Genomic DNA, 6,000 nt, shown 5'->3' with positions numbered 1-6,000 from the left:
AAGTTCCTATGGAATAGATTTGAGAAGCATTTTGTGATTGGCGTCATATAATTGGTTAGTTGTGGTAGTAAGTTTGATTCCGAAATAAGGCATGCTATGGTGTTCCCATGAGAAAGGGAAGTGTTTGGTCAGCATATTTTGGATCTTAGGAGGAGTATATAGATTTAAAATGGAGGATTTTGGTTCAATAAGTTTATAGTAAGAGACTTCTGAATAGTTGTGGAGATGAGTGCATATCGTTTGGAGTGATTTATAAGGGTTAGTAACTATTAGGATAATATCATCTGCGAAGAGACTAATTTTGTGTTCCGTTTTAAGGTGAGTGATACCTGTGAATGTTGGGTCATCTCTGAGTTTGGATGCCAAGGGTTCAATTAATAAGGTAAAAATTATGGGAGATAGTGGGCAGCCCTGTCTGGTGCCAATTGATATCTGGAATGGTTGTGAGAATGTACCATTATTTAAGACTTTGGCAGAAGGATTGGAGTAGAGGGAGAGTATTGCTGATAACATCCAATCTGTAATTCCAAATTTTTGGAGAGTAAGTTTCATAAAGAGCCAATGGATTCGATCAAATGCTTTTTCGGCATCTAGAGACAAGAGTAATGAGGGTTGTTTAGTGGATTCAAGTTTGTAGAGGAGGGATATAATTCTTCTAGTTGCGTCTGGTGCTTGTCGACCATGAATAAATCCCACTTGGTCTGGGTGGATTAGTGTTGAGAGGTAGGGAAGCAATCTTTGGGCGATAAGTTTGGCATGTAGTTTTATGTCCGTATTTAATAGTGAAATCGGTCTGTAATTTTGGACCAGTTGGGGATCTTTATTTGGTTTAGGAATGGTTGTGATTACTGATTGTAGCATTTCAGAAGGGAATGTTCCTATAGAGGCAACATGGTTAAATAAGTCAGATAAATGTGGTGTGAGGTTGGGTGCGAATGTTTTATAGAATTCGTTCATAAAACCGTCATTTCCTTGAGATTTGTTCAGGGGTAATGTTTTTATGCTTTGTTCTATCTCTGCAGGAGAAACTGGTACAGAAAGAGATGTAAGCTGAGACAATGTGAGTCGAGGTAAGTTGGTAGTGTCTAGGAAGTTTTGAATGGTCGTAGTTGTGGGTTGGTTTGTGTTAGGGTCGTCTTTGATGTTTTACAATTTTTGGTAATACGTCGTGAAGGCGTTGGATATGTCTTGTGGGTTTGTAAGCAGTGCCTGTGTGATTGGGTGTTGGATTGTGGCGATTTTAGCTTTGAGCCGTTTTTGTTTAATTGTTTTCGATAGCAGTGAGCTCGCTTTATTACCAAGTGCATAGAATTTGGATTTAGTTCTCTGCAGGTTAAGGTCGTAATTGTGTAACAAAATTATTTGCAATTTATTTCTGCGGCTGTGGAGGGGTTTGGGTTCTTTTTGTTAGTTTCTTCATTTAGTTTAATGGAGGTTAGGAGTTGGTCAGTTTGTTGGGACCGTTGCTTCTTGCTATGGGAGTTTAGTTGTATGAGGATACCTCTCATGTAAGCCTTGTATGTGGGCCATATTGTGGTTATGGGCATGTCAGGAGTAGAGTTGGTTTCAAAAAATAAGTTATGTGCTTCTAATAAATGTTTCTGGTGTTCAAAATTGTAGAGTTTAGTCTGCAGATGGGCGGGATTGCTGAGCGTTGATTGTCATCTAATGTTATGTTGATTGGAGCATGATCTGACCAGGTTATTGTACCAATTTTGGACGATATTATGTGTTGCAGTGTCCATTTGTCTGTGAGGAAAAAATCGATTCTGGAATATGAAAGGTGGGAAGGAGAGTAATAGGTGTAGTCTCTCTCGTTGTGCTGGCATCTTCAGATGTTGTAGAGGTCATGGTTGTGCAGGAATTGGTTGAAGGCTTGTTTAGGTGATCTTTTGTTGAAGGACGAGTCTATATGCAGATTGCCAATATTATTGAAGTCTCTCCCAATAATGAGTCTGCCTTGTTTTAGAGAAGAGGTGGTGTTGTATAGCTTGTTGTAGAATTTCATCTGGTTTTTGTTGGGACCATAGACATTTACTAAAGTGTAGAGAATGTCATTTAGTTGGCAAATTAGGATGTGATAACGACCTTGAGGGTCAGTGGTGTCTGAGATGAATCAGAACTGGATAGAGTCCTTTATAGCTGTAATGACACCGCTTTTTTTCTTGAGGTTAGTAGCCATGAAAATGTGTGAGAAACGGTTGAGGTGAAGTTTGGGGGTCGTTTGTAGCGAAATGGGATTCTTGTACAAAAAGAATGTCGGCCTGTAATTTCTAGTTTCTTTTTGGAGCATCAATCTTTTGAATGGAGAGTTTAAGCCACGAACATTGAGAGATGTGATGTTGATCATAGTGTGGGTCTTTGAGTGCTGAGCAGAATATTTGAGATGATTCTTGAGAAAATGCGAGGTTGTGCGAGTGCATCCGTGTGAGGGGAAAATCCGTCAGTATTGTTGAAGCAGTTTAAGTTCGGTCTTGGGTTTAAGGTGGGAATTTCACGAAAGTTCATCAAAGTCAGGTAAATATTTAGGCAATATTGGACGACTGGTGGTGCCGAGGAGGGAGGTGGTAAGGAAGGTGGAAGGAGGTAAAAAAAAACTTGCATAAAATGCAAGTGGTCGGAGTAGCTTGACTTGCTACTCCAGATATGGGGGGTTTGAACAGGCTTTGACCGTGAAGAAGGTCATGCCAAACATATCTTTGAAACATAAAACTTTCTGAACATGGCCGATCGCCAGAGATTGGTGAGGTGGGATAACAACTTTGAGGGGTATATTGGTAGTGTAGCAGAGGTGTGTTGCAATAGGATTATTCAACCTCCATATTCTGGAGATTAGTAGGTGTGGATTGTTGTGCGTCCACAGGGATTATATTCCAAGCTTTGAGTAGGTCTAGGCCCGCTTCAAGGTATTTGATTGTAAAAACTCTACTGTGTTGTCTTACGGTTTTGTGGGGAATCCCCACTGATATGCTATGCCGTGGTTTCTTAAGGCTTTAGTAATGGTAATCATCTTTTTGCGGTTAAGTAGCGTGGTCTTTGAGAGGTCTGCGAATAACCGGATATTTACATGTGATGGTGGGAGTGCAGATGTGTTTCTGGCCGCCGACATAATTTTTTCTTTTATGTGATAAAAGTGAATCCGGGCCAGGACATCTCTTGGGATGGATGCCGACAGGAATGAGGGTTTAGGTAGCCGGTGGGCTCGGACTATAGCAAGCTCAAGGTCGGAGAGAGATGGAACGAGGAGTTTCATATATTGTTGTATATAGGGAAGCAATGCCTCATTAGTGACACTTTCAGGGATACCCCTGAACTTGATATTGTTACGTCTTGATTGATCTTCTAGATCAGCTAGTTTCAGATTGATTTGTTCGATGTCAGACGTGTGATCTGTATGTGCATCAATCAAATCATTATGCGCTGTAATGATGTCACCCATTTTGGATTCAATATGTTGTAGTCTGTGTTCTTGTTGGACCACGGTGGTGATTTGTAGTAGTGATGATGATAAATCGTTATGTAGGGTCTGTCTGAGCGATAAGAGCATATTTTTCATGCATATCTCGGTTAAGGGTTGGTCTGCTGCAGGGAATGCCTCTAGGACTGGGAGGTCTGTGTTTATCTGAGGTGCTAGATGGCTGAGGGCCTGATGAGCAGGCTGTTGTTGTTCAGGGTCTAGACTTGGCCGGGCTACTTGTGGTGGGGGACAGAGGGGGAGACAACTCACCAGGGTCCCCTGGATATAGTGGATACTGCAGCCTGGGATCTCTCTGCTGGGCTGAGTAGTCCCTCTCCTGTCTGCTGTCCCTCATGGAGCTGCTGCTGGCGCCATCTTGGATCCCTGCTGTGATGGCAGGGAATTGCATTAATTTCCCCGGCTGTCCCAGGGCTTTCCTCCTCCGGGGCATAGCTGGTGAGGTTCGGGCACTTCTTATGTAGGTCACTGTGGGGTTTATAATCCCTGGGGTCTGAGTGAGCCGCGATCGCTCTGGCGGCTGGACAGAGCGTCTGTCACTACACGTCCATATGGGAGCTGGCCGCGCATGCGCCCCCATTTGTGCCCTTTAAACTGTTCCTGCAGTGCCATTACTCCAGTTAATTTCTGGGTAGTTTCAGTTTCAAACTGTGCAAGAAGCCAAGTCTCCACCTCCTCATTAACACTGGGTGGCATATAAAAAAAAACTCCATCGATTACCTTTGTAGTACACACCCCGATGTCCAGTTCCACCCATAATGCTTCAGTCTCATCACACTCTCCATCAACTAGGTCCTCTTTCACACTCGCTTTGAGATCACTCCTCACATAGAGGCAGACACCACATAGCCAGGAATATTAATGGGTCATGCAAAGAATGAAGCCAAGCAATAACAATTAAATCATAGTTCTCTTTGTGCACCAAAGCTTCCAACTCACCTATTTTGCCTGGCTGACTTTTGTCATTGGTGAACAAACACTTTGATTCATTGACATCTTTTGCACACATATATTGCATGTTTTTTATTTCGTACAAACGGTACCAATTCCAATGATTGTTTGTAACATGGGAACCTGCTTATCACCTGCCATAGACCTCCCCCATTTTTCCCCATTCCACACACCAATAAGGACTGACCCCTGTCTGATCTGTCTGCCCCATTATAATCGAATTCTACCGCAAAGTCCTTTGGAGGTACAAACATACACTTTGGATGACCCCAGACTTATTAGAGAAATTTGTCAAAAAAGCGGGGTAAGAAAAAACCTTAGAAACTCCAGCCCCAAAAGGGACAGGCACCACATCAGAAACCCCTGCGTCTAACAGAGTAAATGAGGGAGGCGACTATGCCTTCTCCTGTGCTGCTACAGAGGCAGAGGACCCATCCTCCCCATCCAAGCAATCAGGGGATACATTGTCTGGATCCACAGCAAATGTGGAACCAGTAGCGGTGAGGGCGACGGCAGGGGCGCTTCTTGCTGGCCTTGCATCTGCATTCTGCCGCCATGCAGAAGAAGGACAACTCCAGGAGGGCCGACAGCACACCACTTCCGGGATTGGCTCCAGAGGAGAAGCTGGTCTCGGAGACTCCATAGGGACCTCACACTCAGGTAGGCAGCGCTGCAATAAGGGACCCCACATGGTACCAGGGCACGAAAGAACACCCCCAGGCTAGCCCAACAGAGACAGAAGGAACCCCCAGGGAGGACTCACCACCAGTCCACCAGGAGCTGCCAGAGTCTACCATGTGTCCTGTAGGTTGTGTCCCACACAGAGGTGCGTGCCAGGAGTCCCAGGGACCGCCCCCACACCCTCAGATTTACAGGAACAACAAAGATATCCTCCTCCGCAGGCTACACAAAAATAGATGTTCAGGACCTCCCTTACCCAGCTCTCATAGGCTAGATAGACACTTGGGCACAAGCAGTCTCTAAAATCACTAGGAAAATGGCAGCCATGTCTCCAAAAACATGGCTGCTGGCTGACCAGAGCTACATAGAGGTGCGCTGTCAGCCCTCAGACCCCAAAAGAGACACTCCAAGCACCACCACTCTGAGCTGCCAGTGCTCCTCCAGCCCAGGGATATCCAGATGGACTGACCGGCAAACTACAGGGAACCAGTAAGGACAAACACAGAGAGCAGGTATGAAAGGGGTACATGCAACGCACAGGGCCGCACCCGCATAATGGCAGGCCACCGCACGGAACCCATACTTGGCCCTGGTCCAGGATGGGGCATGTCGCGGCTGAAGGAGAGCTGAGCTAGCAGTTTGCACAGACTTGCTGCTCAGCCCGTTTGTTGATTGAAGATCTCCACAGGAAAAAATAAAAATCCCAGGGAGAAAATAAAAAGGCTATGGGACCACAAGTCCCAGCATAACATTACATACGTACTCCTGAAGACACTGACTGGAGGTCTTTAGCAGAGAGGGAATTTTATGCCCGGAGAAAACTGCCCATAGGAGGTACCTAGTTATTTTTTCTGCCAAGAGCCCTACTCCTGTAGGTGGGGCTAAAAAACCCT

Source organism: Staurois parvus, unplaced genomic scaffold, assembly GCF_062004578.1.
Source record: "Staurois parvus isolate SC_StPar_1 unplaced genomic scaffold, SC_StPar_1.0 ptg000468l, whole genome shotgun sequence".
Taxonomy (NCBI): Eukaryota; Metazoa; Chordata; class Amphibia; order Anura; family Ranidae; genus Staurois; species Staurois parvus.
The sequence above is the reverse complement of the archived record's forward strand: the minus strand, read 5'-3'. Positions refer to the sequence as shown.